Source organism: Dermochelys coriacea, chromosome 2 (genome assembly GCF_009764565.3).
Source record: "Dermochelys coriacea isolate rDerCor1 chromosome 2, rDerCor1.pri.v4, whole genome shotgun sequence".
Taxonomy (NCBI): domain Eukaryota; kingdom Metazoa; phylum Chordata; order Testudines; family Dermochelyidae; genus Dermochelys; species Dermochelys coriacea.
The window spans coordinates 1,450,790-1,469,164 of record NC_050069.1 but is presented as its reverse complement, the minus strand read 5'-3'; the positions used below and the strand labels follow the sequence as shown (position 1 = coordinate 1,469,164).

The 18,375-nt window shown below is 56.3% G+C and overlaps 1 long non-coding RNA gene across 1 annotated transcript; it reads left to right on the top strand.

Moving 5' to 3' along the window:
- The first annotated feature begins 5,726 nt into the window (after positions 1–5,726).
- LOC122458413 lies at positions 5,727–15,109 on the top strand. Its single transcript, XR_006278462.1, has 3 exons — positions 5,727–5,737; positions 13,712–13,714; positions 14,983–15,109. It is a non-coding gene; the product is annotated as an uncharacterized LOC122458413 (long non-coding RNA).
- The last annotated feature ends 3,266 nt before the right edge of the window (positions 15,110–18,375 follow it).

Sequence of the window (18,375 nt, the reverse complement as noted above, 5' to 3'; positions counted from 1 at the left end):
CAGAGGGGCAGCCCGCGGGCACGAGGGGAGGCCAAAGGGTGACCTCTGCGATGCAGCCCCCATTCTGCATCTGCAGTACAGCCTGCAGGGACCCCAGTGCCCGTCTCACCAGCATGGGGTCTGAGAGTCCCTGGGTCCTGTAGCCTCACAGAGCTGCCTGTCCATATTAATTCAGATGGGACACCTCCAGCTTGCCCTGTTTCCTGCCCGTTACTGCTGGCCCTGGGCACCTACCTAGTGAGCTGCCAGTGCACAATCTGAGCACCCCCAGTATATGTGGCTGTCACTATGGGAAGGTGAGGAGTACTTGTGGCACCTTAGAGACTAACAAATTTATTAGAGCATAAGCTTTCGTGAGCTACAGCTCACTTCGTGTAGCTGTAGCTCACGAAAGCTTATGCTCTAATAAACTTGTTAGTGTCTAAGGTTCCACAAGTACTCCTTTTCTTTTTGCGAATACAGACTAACAGGGCTGCTACTCTGAAACCTATGGGAAGGTGATAAGCCAAGGAGGCAGCTCTGACATTGCCATATTGTGCAGGCAGCAGCTAGACCCTGCCCCTCCACCCAACCCCCCAAAGACCAGAGAAAAAGTAAAGAGAGTGAGACAGGGAACAAAAGTTCAAAAGGGGGATGTGGTGGTCACCTGTCCAGAGGGCCTGGGGGAATAGCAGGGGCACGGACACGTGGCTGTGACATTAAAGGAAATGCTGATAGGTGAGGGCTGAAAAGCTTGAAAACCTACTGGGTGAAATTCCCCTGGACTGAGGCTCAGCAAGTTGTGCTGAACACCCTGGCAATTGCACCCGGGATAAATAGAATTGTGTCCATGGATTTTTTTTTTTTTTTAAACTCAGTGGAAACTGGTTTTGTTGTCTGGAGTCAAACCTGCCCCTGAAATGTTTGCAGCCCAGTCCCTGCTCCCCTGTTCTAACACACGAGACCCCGAGAGGGAAACTGACTACAGAGTTTATTTTTGAGAGGAAGGACACAAGCCGGAGGAGAGAATGCTGGGGTAGGGGCCTGAGCCACATCAGCGGAATGAGAAATCCGTCATCCCCCCGCTGCTGACAGCAGACTGGTTAGCCTGCCATCAATCCCAGGAAAGATCATGGAACAGTTAAATTAAGGCTCCATCTAAAGAACTGGAGCCTACAAATATACTTAGAATCATAAAACAGAGGGTTAGAAGGGCCCGCACGGGTCATCTCATCTTAACACCCGCCATGTTGCAGGATTTGTGTGTTTAAACCATCCAAGACAGTTCACTCTCCAGCCTCCTTTTGAAACCTCCCGTGAAGGAGCTTCCACGACCTCCCCAGGCCCCTGCTCTGTCCCATTGTCCGACTGTTCTTACACTTAGGAAGTTGATCCTGAGATTTAATCTAAACCTGCTGTGCTGGAGTTTGACCCCATCGCCTCTTGTCCTGCCCTCTGGGGCCAGAGAGAACAACTTTTCTCCATCTTTATGGCAGCCTTTCAAGTAACTGAAGACCCCGATCATGCTCCCCCTTAATCTCCTCTTCTCCAAACTAAACATAGTCCAGGTCCTTCAGCCTTTGCTCCTATGGCTGCATTCCACCCCTTTGATCATCCTTGTCGCTCGCCTCTGGATCCTTTCCAGTTTCTACATCCTTTCTAGACAGTGGTGACCAAAACTGGACACCGCACTGCAGCCGAGTCCTGACCAGCGACGAGTAGAGCGGCACGGTCACCTCCTGTTAACTCAACCTGAAATAGCATTTGCTTCTTTTGCAACAGCATCGCATTGCTAACTCACGTTGAGGGTGTGATCCACCACAATTCCCAGATCCTTCTCAGCAGTGCTGCTGCCAAGCCAGTTATCCCCCACCAGTCTGTATTTGTGCATTTGTCTTTTCTTCCCTAAGTGGAGCATCTTACATTTGTCGTTGTTGAATTTAATTGTGTTCTCTAGCCTAGGTCTCCAGTTTATCCAGATCCCTCTGAATTTTAGCTCTCTCCTCCAAAGTGTTGGATCCGCCCCCCCTCCCCCCAGCTTTTTGTCATCTGTACACTACATCAGTGTGCTCTCTAGTCCTCCATTCAGGTCATTGATACAAATGTTAAATAACACCGGACCCATAACAGATCCCTTGAAACCATAGGCATCGATTCCATGGGTGCTCCAGGGCTGGAGCACTCACGGGGAAAAATTAGTGGGTGCTCTGCACCCACCAGTAGCCAAGTTCCCCTCCCCACCCCTCCTCCTTTTCCCCTCCTGAGCGTGCAGTGTCCCCGCTTCTCTGCCTACCTCCCAGCACTTCCCGCCTGGCCGCTGCCAAACAGTTGTTTGCACACTCTGAGGGCAGGGAGAAGCAGGAACATGGCATGCTCAGGGGAAGAGGCAGGGGCCGGGAGGGGGCAGAGTTAGGGCGGGGACTTTGGGGAAGGGGTTGGAATGGGGCCTGGGAAGAGGTGGGGCAGAGGTGGGGTCCAGCACCCATGGAAAAGAGGGGAAGTTGGTGCCTATGCTTGAAACCTCCCTGCAATCTGACATCATTCCATTAATATCTTCTCTTTGTTTGCGGTTGTTTAACCAATTAGGTATCCACTAAATGGCACTTCTGCCAAGCCCGCATTTCTCCAGCTTACTGATCAGAATGCCATGTGGAACTGTGTCAAAAGCCTGGCTGAAGTCCAGGTTTATTATGTCCCCCGCGTTCTCCCATCCACCAAACCAGTTACCCTGTCAACAAAGGAAATCAAGCTGGTTTGGCATGATTTGTTCCTGGTAAATCCATGCTGGCTGCTAGCGATTTACCCCTCCACCCTCCAGGTATTCGCACATGGAATGTTTTATCCACTGCTCTAGCAACTCCCAGGTTTCAAGGTCAGGCTGACTGGTCGATAGCTCCCCAGCTACTCCTTTTCTACTCAAGAGAGTTAAGTCCCAGGCAGACTGTGAAGAGCTACAAAAGTATCTCTCAAAACTGGGTGACTGGGCAACAAAATGGCAGATGAAATTCAATGTTGATAAATGCAAAGTAATGCACATTGGAAACCATAATCCCAATTATACATCTAAAATGATGGGGTCTAAATTAGCTGTTACCACTCAAGAAAGAGATCTTGGAGTCACTGCGGAGAGTTCTCTGAAAACATCCACTCAATGGGCAGCAGCCGTCAAAAAAAGCAAACAGAATGTTGGGAATCATTAAGAAAGGAAAAAGAACGAGGAGTCCTTGTGGCACCTTAGAGACTAACAAATGTATTTGGGCACAAGCTTTCGTGAGCTACAGCTCACTTCATCAGATGCATGCAATGGAAAATACAGTGGGGAGATATATATACACAGAGAACATGAAACAATGGGTGTTGCTGCAAATGAAATATTGACACCTTCCACCTTGATGCCTGGCCCTATCAGGAAATGTGTCGCCATATGTCCTATGCTTTTCCAGGGATACCTGGGCAGGAGGATCCCAAAAGAAAAAGAAAAAAAAGGGGTCGAGTGTTAGGATATAGATATTCAGGCCTGTCTGTAAAGCCCTGTACTCTAAGAATTTTAGGTGTATTCCTATCACTTGGCTAGTTATAGAGGTATAAAAGAATCAAAATCACTGTCTGCCAGTGTAAGGACCTTCTCTCCCCGCAACAGTCTGAGGCCCTGTGCTTAGGCTACGGCCTTTGGCTAAGCAGCAGGGGCAGCCATAAGCTGGGAAGCGACAGGTCACCTCCTCATATTCCAAACTAGTCCCATTGAAAGCAGGTGCTATGGGGCTCTTAGGATACAGTCCTGTCCTGATAACGCCCATCGCCTCCAGAGAAAGGGAAGTGCCTACAAGATGTAAAAGGAAACAGTTTGAGAGCATCCTGTCTGGCAAGAACTCACGTATCAGTAGCTGGGATGTGAAGTCCTCATTTCTGTGTTTGTTCTATCACTGTCGTCCCCATTTCCCTATTGTTTGTCTGTATAATCTCTGTCTGGTTCTGTGATTGTTTCTGTCTGCTGTATAATTAATTTTGCTGGGTGTAAACTAATTAAGATGGTGGGATATAATTGGTTACATAATCATGTTAGGTTTCAGAGTAGCAGCCGTGTTAGTCTGTATTCGCAAAAAGAAAAGGAGGACTTGTGGCACCTTAGAGACTAACAAATTTATTAGAGCATAAGCTTTCGTGAGCTACAGCTCACTTCCTCGAATGCATTTGGTGGAAAATACAGATGGGAGATTTATATACACACACACAGAGAACATGAAACAATGGGTTTATCATACACACTGTAAGGAGAGTGATCACTTAAGATAAGCCATCACCAGCAGCAGCCTGGGCTACTTCCCCCACAGCAGCCCTCACTTCCTCAAGCTCCACTTCACCCTTACCTCAGAGCCTCCTTCCTTGTGCCTGATGCGGTATGTACTGATCAGCCTCTCCAACAGCACACCTTCCTCCCACAGCTCCTGACATGCACCCACCTGACTGACTGGGAGGCTTTTAACTAGTTTGAGCCAGCCGCGGATTGGCTTCTGATGTCCCAATCAACCTAGCCTTCTCCCTGCCTTCTGGAAAGTTCTTAATTGGCCCCAGGTGTCTTAATTGACCTGGAGCAGCTGCCATTTCACTTATCCTGGTACCAGGGATTTCTTTAGCCTGGAGCGAATCTCTCTCTCTATCCCACGACTCTCCCATAGCCTTCTAGCTTGGAGGGAGGTGGCAAGCTGCTACTCCTGCTGCTACTAGGCCCTAAGCTCTCCCTGTTGCTCCAGCTGCTCCCCTGGCTGGGCCAGACACCCCCCCCCCTGCTTCCCTGCTACCTGGTTGCTGGACCCCCCCACTCCCGGGTGCTGCTGCTGCTCCAATTGCAGCCCCGAGGCGGGGGGGGCTGCTAGCCCACTCCCCAGAGAGGAGGAGTGAGGGACCCCAGCCACTGCTGTTGTGGACACCACCACCACCACCTGAGAGGGGTCCCTTCTGCCTGCCTGGACCACCACCTGGAGTTCCTGGAGCTGCTGCTGCTGCAGAGGCCACTGCCTGGAGCTGCTGAAGCCCGAGGAGGAGAAGAAGAGGATCATCTGCCAGTGGGGCAGCACCTAGAGACTTTGCAGACCACCGTGGAGGGGGCCCTAAGACTGAGAAATTTCCAAACTGTGCTCTTGTGGTGGGGGTTTTGACTGTGTTTGTAGGGACACAGGAGGTGTGGCGTGGAGCTGCCCCCCGATCCATCTGTGTGTCCCCCCAACCCCCACCACTATTACCACCACCGCTGCCCCCTCCACCACCCCCACTGTCTGTATACCATCTGCCTCAGCTCCTGCCTCTGGACTCAGCTGCTTGCTTGGCTTGCCATGCCCTATTTCCACCCTTTGGGCCAGAAGCAGCAGCCAGCTAAAAAAGACTTGTGCAAGTGCACATGGGCACATGTGCCCCCCCGGACTGCCTACCCCCCAGCTTTGCCCTTTACTACCTGCCCCATTTGCCACTTGCTTTGCCTCCTCTTTTGCTCCAGCCCCCCTTACTAGCTTCAGTTTGTTTGCCTGCCCCGCCCATTTCCTTCTGCAGCCTTTGTTTGTTTGCCCCGCCCGAGCCTCTGAAGCTAGCCCCTTGGTTTCCCTGTTCTACCCCGAGACTGCCTAGCCCCTCGCTCCGTGTGCCCATGCCCCTCCCATGCGCTTGTGCAATTCCCCTTTTTAGTTGCAACCCTCTTCACTGCACCCCCAATGTTGTTGAATACCCCCCCCCCATAGTGCACCAAGCAGAGCCGGAATTCCACCCTGTGTCGGTGACTGACCCCTAACCCCTGATTGCCCCCGTCCAGCCCACCCCTTTTGGCGCCCTCCTCCCCTGCCTGCAGCCTAGCGGGGAGGAGTGGTCGACCTGCTTCCCCTCTCCCCTCCTCCTTTTGGTGTCCCCCCATTTCCTCCTTGCTCATGATGGCGGGGGATGAGACGGGTGAGACCCCTCCAGTAGCCCGAGCTCCCCCTCCCCCGCCTACCCCTCCGTCACCCCCCCAAGCTTCTACCTCCGCTGCCGAACCATCTGCCATCGCCCCCGCTGGGGCACCAGCAGCGACGGGCACCGGGGTGACCTACACTGCTGCCACGTCTATCACCCCCTCAGATTTGGGGGGAGTCCCCCCAGCCGGCGGGAAGGGCCAGGGGAAGAAGAAGGGGAAGGGCCCCGCTAAAAAGACCAGGCCCTCCATGGCAGGGGCTACCCCCAATGCCCCGGCCCCATCTCCAGCTGGGGCGCCCCCCCCGCTGTTCCCTCCACCAGCTCTGCAGGTGTCCCTCCCCCGGCCCCCAGAGCATACGCCCAGGTGGTGGCAGCCCCCCCGCCTGCCGCTACATCATTTCTCCAGCCCACCGCCTCCGCTACCATCTATAGCGGCCGGGGCCCCTTTCGCACCATGACCAGGAAGCACGGCGTCCGTTGCCTCCTGGTGCCCGCCTCACCCCACGTGGAGACCTATGTGCGGGCATTGGCGAGGGTGGTGGAGCCTACGGCCATTGTGGCGGCCTCCAAAATGTATGGCAAGGTCGTCTTCTTCTTAGCATCGGAGGCCGCCGCCCAGGAGGCGGTGGAGAAGGGCCTGGCGGTGGGGGGCGTGTTCGTCCCCTTGGAGCCGCTAGAGGACCTGGGCGTCCACCTGGTCCTGACCTCCGTCCCTCCCTTTCTCCCCAATGCCGCCCTGTTACCCGCCCTTTCTGCCTTGGGGAAGCCCATCTCTGTCATCAGCCCTCTCCCGTTGGGCTGCAAAGACCTCGCCCTCCGTCACGTCCTCTCCTTCCGCCGGCAAGTGCAGCTTCAACTGCCGCCGGCGGCGCGCGACAGAGAGGCACTGGAGGGGTCCTTCCTAGTCCCCTATCAGGGGGCCCATTACCGGGTGCATTATTCCAAGGGGGAGGCCCGGTGCTACCTCTGCCGGGCGATGGGGCACGTCCGGAGGGACTGCCCACTGGCCCGGGAAGGAGGGGCATCCAGGACCCCCGAGCCCCGGCAGGGCACCGGCCCCGTCATCGCCGACGCCCCTGGCTGCCCGGCGCCCGAAACCACCCCTCCTCCTTCCCAGTCCACCATTGCTCCCGCTCGGGCCCAAGGGGCATCTCCCCAACTATGCCCAGTCGAGCGGGAGAACCCCGCCCCTGCTGCTTACAATCTGGCGAGGCCTGTGGAGGAGGGTGCGGCAGGGACAGCGCCAAGCATGGGAGAGGGCCCGCCCCAAGGGGAATCTTCCCTCCCTTGTGCTGCCCCACCGTTACCCCCTCGAGTCCCTGAGCCATCGCCTCTGCCCCCTGACACAACCCCTGCTAGCCAGCCCCCGGATGATGCCATGGAGGGCTGGGACCTAGTCCAGGGGAAGCGGGGCAAGCGGAAGGCTCGAGCTCCGCTCCTCCCATCTGACGCAGAGGCCCCCCGGAAGACCAGGAAGGGGGGCACCGATGCCGAGCCTTCCGCTCTACCCACGGGTGTGCTCCATCCACCACAGCCGGCTGGGGAAGACGTGGCAGCACTGGAAGGCGGTATCTCCCCTCCACAGGAGTCCCTCCCCTCCAAGACCCCCGAGGCACCATCTGAAACCCCAGTGTGCCCCGAAGTATCCGTCGCGTCAGGTGCCGGCGGGGAGAATCCCGGGGTAGCGGAAAACAATTTCCCCTCTATATATGAGGAGATCGAGGCCCTGGGTCTGACCCCGGTCACCCAGGGGGAGGACGATCCTATGCCAGCGGGCCTCGATCTGGGCGACTTCACTCCAGCCCCCCTTTCCCCATGTTCCCTCCCCCTAACCGTTGCTTCTGCTCCCACCTCCGAGGAGCCCCTGGACTCCTCCATCAACCCGGCTGCAGAAGGCACCCTGCTGAGAGCCACCGAGCCAGTTGAGGCGACGGCCAGTGCCACGCGGCTGGAACCTGAGCCACCAGGGGCACCCCTCGCTGGTGAGGAGCATTCGACCTCCTTTCCGGGAGAGGACCCTACAGAAGAAAGTCCACCTCCTGATGCCGTGGCTGCCAAATCCACCAGAGAGCTTGCGCCCGGCATCAGTGAGAGCCCTCTCCCGACCCAGACTCTCACCTCTACCCCTGCCCCTGCCCTTATCCCGCCCACCTCCCGAGATATTATTGCCACCCCTGGGACAGTCTCCTTCCCCTTTCCAACAGATGACTCCCAGGGAATGGCCTTTGTGTTTGCCCGTCCCGACCCACCAGGGGCTGCTATCCTCCCTCCGCCACCCCCTATCGCCCCAGCATTCAGGTCAACCCATCAGGAGCCCCGTCGGGGGTCCGCACCCTGTCTGCCCATCTCGCTGGGCCAGGGGGCTGTACCAAGGGCCCCATCGGGGAGCAACCAGACCATAACCCCAGCCCCCCATGCGCTGCGAGAGGAGTTGCGGGAGTTCCTAGAAGACGTCCGTTGCTCCCGCAACAAAGTCCAGCTTGCCCTCCAGCGACTTTAATCAAATCCTCCGGGCCGCAAGGGCCCTCATGGGGGAGGGGAAAAGGACCGGGAGACAGGGCGCCGCGGCCTACCAGCGGGTCCGCCACTTCCGTGACTCCTTACTCATCTACGGGGTAGGTCATGGACTGCTGCGCGGCCCGCCGGGAGCCACGAGCATCCCTGCCGGCGAGGATCCCCCCCAGCCCTCCTCATGGCATCCTTTACCATCGCAACATTGAACACCCGTGGCTGTAGGATGGGTCTCCGCAGGTCCCAGGTGCTCTCCTTCCTTCGAGAGGGGAGGTACTCTGTGGTTTTCCTGCAGGAGACCCATACGGATCCGACCGCCGAAGACAGCTGGCGGCTGGATTGGGGGGACAGGGTCTACTTTAGCCACCTCACAGTTTGTACGGCTGGAGTGGCGACCCTGTTCTCCCCCGACCTACGGCCCGAGGTGCTGGGGGTCGCCAAGGCTGTGCCGGGTCGCCTCCTGCACCTCCGGGTCCGCATGGAGGGGCTCATAGTCAACCTCGTCAACATCTATGCCCCAGCAGCGAGCCCGGAGCGGCTGCAATTCTATCAGCAGGCGTCCGCCTTCCTCGGCACCTTGGATCCTCAGGAGTGCCTGGTCCTGGGAGGGGACTTTAACATCACCCTTGAGGAGCGGGACCGCTCGGGGACCGAGCAGAGCCCGGCCGCCACAGACGTCCTCCAGGAGATAGTCGAACACCACTCCCTGGTGGACGTCTGGCGCGACCACCACCCGGATGACACTTCCACGTTCACCTTTGTCCGGGTGGAGGCCCATCGGTCGCGCCACTCCCGGTTGGACCGCATTTATTTATCACGCTTTCATCTTTCACGAGCCCACTCCTCCAGCATCCGGCCGGCCCCATTTTCTGACCATCATTTAGCCACTGTGACAGCCTCCCTCTGCGCGGAGAGGCCGGGGCCGGCCTATTGGCATTTTAACAACAGCTTGCTGGAGGATGCGGGCTTCGTGGCGTCCTTCCGGGAGTTCTGGCTGGCCTGGCGAGGGCAGCGGCGTGCCTTTCCCTCGGCACGGCGGTGGTGGGACGTAGGGAAGGTGCGCGCCCGGCTCTTCTGCCGTGACTACACCCGGGGCGCCAGCCGACGGAGGGATGCGGCGATAGAGCAGTTGGAACGGGAGGTCTTAGAGCTGGAGAGGCGTCTGGCCGCCAGCCCTGAGGATCCATCCCTCTGCGGAGCGTGCCGGGAGAAGCGGGAGGAGCTCCGGACCCCTCGAGGACCATCGGGCCCGGGGTGCCTTTGTTCGATCCCGCATCCGTCTCCTTCGGGAGATGGATTGCGGCTCCCGCTTCTTCTATGCCCTGGAAAAAAAGAGGAGGGCTAAGAAACATATCATCTGCCTACTGGCAGAAGATGGCACCCCCCTCACGGATCCGGTGGAGATGTGCAGGAGGGCGAGAGCCTTCTACGCAAGCCTTTTCTCCCCGGATCCGACCGATCCTAACGCTTGCAGAGTGCTTTGGGAGGAGCTCCCGACGGTCAGCGTGGGCGACCGAGACCGGCTAGAGCTGCCTCTCACTCTGTCCGAGTTCTCGGAAGCCCTCCGTCGCATGTCCACCAATAAATCTCCGGGCATGGACGGGCTGACCGTGGAGTTCTACCACGTGTTCTGGGACGTCCTGGGCCCAGACCTAGTCACCGTCTGGGCCGAGTCTTTGCAGAGCGGGGTCCTCCCTCTTTCGTACAGGCGAGCTGTGCTCGCCTTATTGCTGAACAAGGGGGACCTCCACGATTTACAAAATTGGCATCCCGTCTCGCTCCTCAGCAGGGACTACAAAATCGTGGCAAAAGCCATCTCGCTGAGGCTAGGGTCCGTGCTGGCGGACGTGGTCCACCCAGACCAGACCTACACCATCCCGGGCCGCAGCATCTTCGACAACCTATATCTGGTCCGGGACCTATTGGAACTTGGGTGTAGGGATAGTCTGTCGTTCGCCCTCCTGTCCTTAGATCAGGAGAAGGTGTTCGACAGGGTGGATCACGGGTATCTCCTGAGCACTCTGCAAGCGTTTGGCTTCGGACCCAGGTTTGTGAATTTTTTCCGGGTGCTGTACGCCTCTGCAGAGTGTTTGGTCAGGCTCAACTGGACCCTGACTGAACCGGTCAGCTTCGGATAAGGAGTACGGCAGGGGTGCCCCCTCTCGGGCCAGCTGTACGCTCTGGCGATCGAGCCCTTCCTCTGTCTCCTCCGAAGAAGGTTGACAGGGTTGGTGCTGCAGGAGCCGGAGCTGCAGCTGGTCCTGACGGTGTACGCTGATGACGTGCTCCTCGTGGTCCAGGACCCGGGCGACTTGGCGCGGGTGGAGGCTTGCCAGGCCATCTATTCGGCAGCCTCCTCCGCGCGGGTCAACTAAGTCAAGAGCTCTGGCTTGGTGGTAGGGGACTGGCGGCAGGCGAGCCCCCGCCCACCCGCGCTTCAAGCCATCCGGTGGAGCACGGGTCCGCTGCTCTATCTGGGCGTTTACCTTTCTGCCACGCATCCCTCTCCGCCGGAGAACTGGCAGAATTTAGAGGGTGGGGTGATAGAGCGGCTCCGGAAATGGACAGGACTGCTCCGGTGCCTCTCACTTCGAGGGAGAGCGTTAGTGCTTAATCAACTAGTCCTGTCCATGCTCTGGTACCGGCTCAACACCCTGGTCCCAGCCCCGGCTTTCCTGACCAACCTGCGGACATCGATTCTGGAGTTCTTTTGGTCAGGACTGCACTGGGTCCCTGCAGGGGTTCTCCATCTACCTGTGGAGGAGGGAGGGCAGGGCCTAAAATGTCCGCTTACTCAGGTCCATGTCTTCCGTCTCCAGACCCTGCAGAGGCTCCTTTATGGTGCAGGTAGTCCGGCGTGGAGCATACTGGCACACGCCTTCCTGCGCCGCTTCCGAGGCCTCCGATACGACCGGCAGCTCCTTTATCTCCATCCGAGAGGTCTTCCGCGAGACCTCTCCGGGCTGCCGGTCTTCTACCAGGACCTCCTCCGGACCTGGAAACTCTTTACAACGACCAGGTCCATGGCGGCCACCGAGGGGGCAGATCTCCTCGCGGAGCCCCTGCTACACAACCCCCAGCTCCGTGTGCAGGTGGCGGAGTCCCGCTCAGTGCGCCAGAGGTTGATCCTGGCAGAGGTCACAAGAGTCGGAGACCTCCTGGACTATGACCGGGGAGACTGGCTGGATCCCCTGACGCTCGCTCAGCGCATGGGGCTTTCCAGACCTTGTACTCCCCGGCGCATACTTCAGGAGGTGAAGGCCTCTTTGCCGCCCGCTGCTCGGGTTCATGTCGACCGGGTCCTGCACGAGGGCATGCCCCGCTCACCCGCTACCCCAGGCCCACCAGACCTTTTAATTGGACCCCTGCCCCGTGGACCCAACCGATCCCTTCACCCCTTCACTGGAAGCCGGCTGCACGAGATGCAGCCGGTCTGCTTTCAAACCGCGCCAAGAAAACATCTCTACACGCTCGTGCTCCACACCCTTCACGCCCTCATCCTTGTGTCCCGCCCCGGTATAAAATGGCAGGACCCCCTGCCACCTTTGGAGGGTGAGGAGCCCCGGTGGGCCAGCCTGTATTCCACCTTAGTCCCAAGGCCCGCCGGGGATGTCAGTTGGCGGCTCCTTCACGGAGCAGTGAGCACGGGCGTGTACTTGGTGCGGTTCACCTCAATCCCAGACACCTGCCCCTTTTGCGGCGTGAGGGAAACCCTGGCACATGTCTACCTGGAGTGTGCCAGGCTGCAGCCCCTATTCCGGCTCCTCACCAATATTTTATTACGCTTTTGGTTGCACTTTTCCCCTCACCTTCTCATTTATGCACTCCCTATCCGTGGCCCCACAAAGTCGCGGGATCTCCTGGTCAACCTCCTCCTGGCCCTAGCTAAAATGGCCATCTATAAAACCAGAGTGAGGAGGTTGGCCGATGGAGTCTCCTGTGACTGTGGGGCCTATTTCCGATCCTCGGTCCGTTCACGTATCCGGGCAGAGTTCCTCTGGGCGGCGTCCTCTGACTCCCTTGATGCCTTTGAGGAGCAGTGGGCGATGTCCGGGGTTTCTCTGCTCGGTGTCCCCGTCCGGTTCCCTTCTTTTGACCCTTTGACCATACTCCTGTCCCTGTTATTTCATTAGTTGTCCCCCGGAATTATTTGGAATCTAGGTCCTGTGGATCCCCCTTCTAGGCTTGGGGGGATTCTTTAGCAGTGGATGGGCTTCGCCCGCCCACTTTCCAGATCCCAAAAGGACTACTTTTCCATAGCCATCTGGCCTTGGCCCGTCACACTAGGTATGCGTTGGATTCTGATTCCTTTAAATGGCTGAGAAAATAAGCTGTGCTGAATGGAATGGATATTCCTGTTTTTGTGTCTTTTTGTAACTTAAGGTTTTGCCTAGAGGGATTCTCTATGTTTTGAATCTAATTACCCTGTAAGGTATTTACCACCCTGATTTTACAGAGGTGATTCTTTTTACTTTTTCTTCGATTAAAATTCTTCTTTTAAGAAACTGATTGCTTTTTTCATTGTTCTTAAGATCCAAGGGTTTGGGTCTGTGTTCACCTATGCAAATTGGTGAGGATTTTTATCAAGCTTTTCCCAGGAAAGGGGGGTGTAACGTTTGGGAGGATTTTGGGGGGAAAGATGTTTCCAAATGGATTCTTTCCTAGTAATACCAGTTAGACATTTGGTGGTGGCAGCGAAAGTCGAAGGGCAAAAGGTAAAATAATTTGCACCTTGGGGAAGTTTTAACCTAAGCTGGTAAAAGTAAGCTTAGGAGGTTTTCATGCAGGTCCCCACATCTGTACCCTGGAGTTCAGAGTGGGGATGGAACCTTGACACAGGTGAACGAGCCTCTGATAGTGTGGCTGATGTGATTAGATCCTATGATGGTGTCCATTCAATAGATATGTGGACAGAGTTGGCAACGGGCTCTGTTGCAAGGATAGGTTCCTGGGTTCGTGTTTTTGTTGTGTGGTATGTGGTTGTTGGTGAGTATTTGCTTCAGGCTGGGGGGCTGTCTGTAATAAAACGAAAATATCATATTGCCTCTATATAAATCCATGGTATGCCCACATCTTGAATACTGTGCGCAGATGTGGTCACCCCATCTTAAAAAAGATATATTGGAATTGGAATAGGGCAACAAAAATGATTAGGGGTCTGGAACAGCTTCCATATGAGGAGATATTAATAAGACTGGGACTTTTCAGCTGGAAAAAGAGATGACGAAGGGGGGATATGCTAGAGGTCTATAAAATCATGACTGGTGTGGAGAAGGTAAATAAGGAAGTGTTATTTACTCCTTCTCATAACACACAAACTATGGACCACCAAATGAAATGAATAGGCAGCAGATTTAAAACAAACAAAAGGAAGTATTGTTTCACAATACTTCTTCCGCAGTCAACTCACAGTCAACCTGTGGAACTCCTTGCCAGAGGATGTTGTGAAGGCCAATGTAAGGATAAGGCCTGTAGCCATATTGTAAGGTTTAAAGCATAAGGCCTTCGTCTGCAGCCAGATTAAAAGAGCAGCAGCCATTAGCTGAGAAGCAGGAAGTCACATCCTCACATTCCATCTAAATTACATTAAAACAATGTCCTATCCAGAGGTTAAGAAGGAGATCCCATCCTAATAGCCCCACTATCACCAGATACAGAAACAGATCTTAAGATGGTTAAAGAAAACTTAGTCTGAAGGCATCTGTCTATGAAGAAATCACTTATCAATAGTTGTGGCTGTGAAATCTGCATTTCTTTATTGTTTTGTCATTATGATCCCCACTTCCCTATTGTTTGTCTGTCTGGTCTCTGTCTGGTTCGTTGATTGTTTCTGTCTTTTACATAATTAATTTTGCTAGGTGTAAATTAATTAAGGTGGTGGGGTATGATTGTTTAGAGAATTTTGTTAGGCTTGGTTAGTAAAATGTTAGTAAAATGATTGGTTAAGGTACAGCTAAGCAGGACTCAAGTTTCGCTATATAAACAGAAAAGGAGGACTTGTGGCACCTTAGAGACTAACAAATTTATTGGAGCATAAGCTTTCGTGAGCTACAGCTCACTTCATGATGAAGTATTCATGATGTAGCTCACGAAAGCTTATGCTCCAATAAATTTGTTAGTCTCTAAGGTGCCACAAATGCTCTTTTTCTTTTTGCGGATACAGACTAACATGGCTGCTCCTCTGAAAACTATATAAACAGGGGTCCAAAAGGAAGTTACTCAGGAACCAACTCCAGAACACAGCCCCATCAGAGCTGCCAGACCTCAGCACCCTGCCAATGACACCATGCAGAAACTGAAGTCCCTTGGATGGACCTGATCCTGACTGGCCAGCAGGGAAAAATTCATTTGTATTATTGGGAGTGGTGAGCATTGCATGTGTAGCATGTGCATTTGGTTTTTGGTGATTGTTAATAAAGAGAGGGTGAGTAGGATATTACTGTGTAAGGCTCTTTCACTGGTAAAAGACCCTGCAAACCTGCAGAGTTACGGTTATGCCTGAGCCCTAGGGGCGGGGTAAGGGTGGATCCTCTACAGTGTAAGGTTATACTTGAGCCCTAGGAGTGGGGTAAGGGTGGGTGCCTAAATTGACGGGGTTACGCCTGAGCCCTAGGAAGTGGGTAAAAGTGGGTGCCCTAGAGTGTGTGAGTAACAGAGAATTTTGTGCGGGTAACAGCCAAGACTATAACCGGGTTCAAAAAGGAACTAGATACGTTACTGGAGAATAATTCCATCAATGGCTATTAGTCAGGATGGGCAGAGATGGTGTCTCTAGCCTCTGTTTGCCAAAAGCTGGGAATGGGTGACAGGATGGATCACTTGATGATTCCCTGTTCTGTTCATTCCCTCGGGGGCACCTGGCACTGGCCATTGTCAGCAGACAGGATCCTGGGCTAGATGGACCTTTGGTCTGACCCAGTCTGGCCGTTCTTTTTAAAAATGGGCACCACATTAGCCCTTCTCGAGTCTTCTGGGACCTCTTCGGTCATCCATGAGTTTGCAAATATTATTGCCAGGGGCTCCAAAGATTTCTTCAAATAATTCCTTCAGTACCCTGGGCTGAATAGCGTTAGTCCCTGCTGACTTGACTTAATTCAAATTGGTGAGATGATCTCTGACGTGTTCTTCATTTCTCCCGGTTGGTTTTTCTTCCCCTTCATTGTCTAGGGTAACTTGGCAGGTCGTCTGGGCACGTCTTAGTTTTTGTGAGAAGACAGAAGCAAAAGAAGCATGAGCCAGGCAGCGTGGGGTTGCGGAAAGGCAGGTCTTGTCAGACAAACTGGTTCTCTCTTTTGACAGGGTTCTGGGTCTGGCTGATAAAGGTAACTGCGGTGAGAGGGGATACGTGGCTCTTCTGCCAGGTGGAGCCGGCAGCAGCCAGGGCCAGGTTCAGGTTCAGTATCTAGGGGTTCCTTTTCAACAATACAACACAGAACCGGCTCGAGCCCCTACCCAGGAATCTGGGAAAATTACACACCACCCCTGGGGGCCTCTGAGAGGCAGTTCTTCCCCGCTCACAAGCACAGAGTCTGAGCGTAGCAAAACTTTTAATAAAAGGAGGGAAGTAACTCAGCATTAACTTGGGAAAACACCACAACTAGGGTTCATAAACACAAACCATGAACAAAAGACCCACCCCCAAGTAAGTTGGGCAGTGTACTTTTCCCCTCAGGTCTTAACTCCAGCAACCCAAAAGTCCCTTTACCATGCCCGTCCCTTCTCTGCACCCCCCTCATAGCTGCTGTCCTTGGCCAGTGCGGCCCCAGAGTTCAGAGGTTCATCCTCAGAGTTCACCTCCCACCCTGTGTGTGTGTGGGGCGGGGGGGGGGGGGGGTAAGGAGGCACCTTACATGGTCCACTGCTGAGGCACTCGCTCGTTACCCCGACGGCTGATTGCTGCGGGCTCTGCTCTGGCGAGATGAAGCTCAGCCCCCGTGCTGAGAGTGGAGGGGCAGTCCTCATCTCCCTGGGTCATTGGTAGCTAGGTGTCTGTGTCCAGGCAATGGGATCTGCCACTGTCTTCTCAAGAGCTCCACTCAGATGGGACCTAAGGTCCCCAACAGCTGAGCACCATCCTTGCCTGTGTCTGAGCCTGCCCCGAGAGCCAACAGCCCCCTTTCACCCACTAGGCAACAATGTGCATGTGGGGAAACTAAGGCAAAAATAGGCACCACAAAAAAACCATCAAAAATTCCCAGTGCTGGAGACAGTTCAAAGGAGGGAGACGCGAGCAATGCAGGGGCTGGAAAACAAGGCTTGCCCTCTGAGGTCAAGGAGCAAAACTCCCTCAGCCTATTGAAGAGTGGGGGGAGAGGGGATGTGATGGCGCTGCCCAGGCGCTGACACATGGGACAGATCCTCTGCAGCCTGTATGTGCATGGATCTAAGGGTCCCCTCTGGCTTGGAGTCTGAATCGGGAGGGGTCCCCCTTGTTCACCCCCTTCCTTCGTGGGCCACAGCGTGACTGGGATGAGTGCATTGCCCTCCGCAGCGTGGCATTCAGTAGGAAGGAGCTCTCCCCTCCCCCGTAGATGCATTGGGGGGGCATTTACCTTCCTCTGAGGCCCTGGACTGGCCACAGCTGGAGACGGCACACCGGCCAGGGTGCCCCAGGGCTCTGAGGCGGGACACAGGGTCCTCTTCCAAGAAGCCTGGCTGGAGTCAGGACGGGACTTCCCCTGGGTCAGGCTAGATGGACCTTTGGGTCATTCGTCTTCCTTGGCAGTGTGGGGCGCGGATCCCCCTGGGCACGTCTCGGCGAATGTGTTCCCGGGCTTTGGGGGCCTCTGGGCCCTGCTGGTCGCTGCCCGCGGCACACGACAGTACAGTGCTCTGGGCTGGCTGCAGCCGGGGGGCTCAGCACAGGGGTGGCGGGTGATATTCCCTGGCCCGGGCTAGGGTCCCTCTGGCCCTACCCTCCGTGAACCTCTGGGGAGGAGGAGCCAGCCAGCGGGGAGAGGTCAGAGGGACAGGCTGGGACAGGGCCTGCCAGTGGAAACAGGTGCCTGGGTGAGACCAGCCCCGGAGAGGGTGAGGGGGGACAGAGAGGGGCCCATGGAGCGGGGGCACCCCGCAGACACTGCAGCAGTGACGGGGGGGCCGAGGGACGCGGGCGGGGGGGCGGAGTTACAGGATTCCAAGGGGGGTAGAAATTAGCTGGGGGCACCGATGCCATGGCACGGCCCCCGCCCCGGAGAAGGGGCCAGAGCTCAGCCCGGCGGCCCTGATTGGAGGCTCTGTGGAGGCATCACAGCACCCCCTAGGGGCGAGCTGAGGCGTTGGCTCTCGGCTGAGTCTCGGTAAGTCCCCCCCGCCCCCCCGCACGCCGTAGCCCGGCCCCCGCTAGCACTGAACGAGGCCATTGTGTCCTGCTGTGACGGGGGGAGAGCCCCCGCCGAGCCCCCACCGGCACAGGGCCCCCCGCCGAGCCCCCGTCCCACCCCCGGCAGCACCGGGCCCCCCGCCGAGCCCCCGTCCCGTCTCACCCCCGGCAGCCCAGCGCCCCCCGCCGAACCGGGCTCCCCGCCGAGCCCCCGTCTCACCCCCGGCAGCCCAGCGCCCCCCGCCAAGCCCCCGGCAGCACCGGGCCCCCCGCCGAGCCCCAGTCCTACCCCCGACAGCACCGGGCCCCCCGCCGAGCCCCAGTCCTACCCCCGACAGCACCGGGCCCCCCACCGAGCCCCCGTCCCGTCTCACCCCCGACAGCCCAGCGCCCCCCGCCAAGCTCCTGTGGAGACCCGCATGTGCACAGCCCTGGGCGGAGGGCCTGGTGCCAAAGCTCCAGGTTAACAAGTTAATAGACTCTCTGGTGCGCAGCAACCAGGCCGTGTTGTGGAGACAGGCAGTGAGCCTCGGCCAAAGCCACGTGTCCCCGAGCTGCCGGGAGCTGGAGCCTGGGGTTTCCCTTTGCGCTGGGGTCCCAGCTCTCTCATTGCATACCATGAGTTA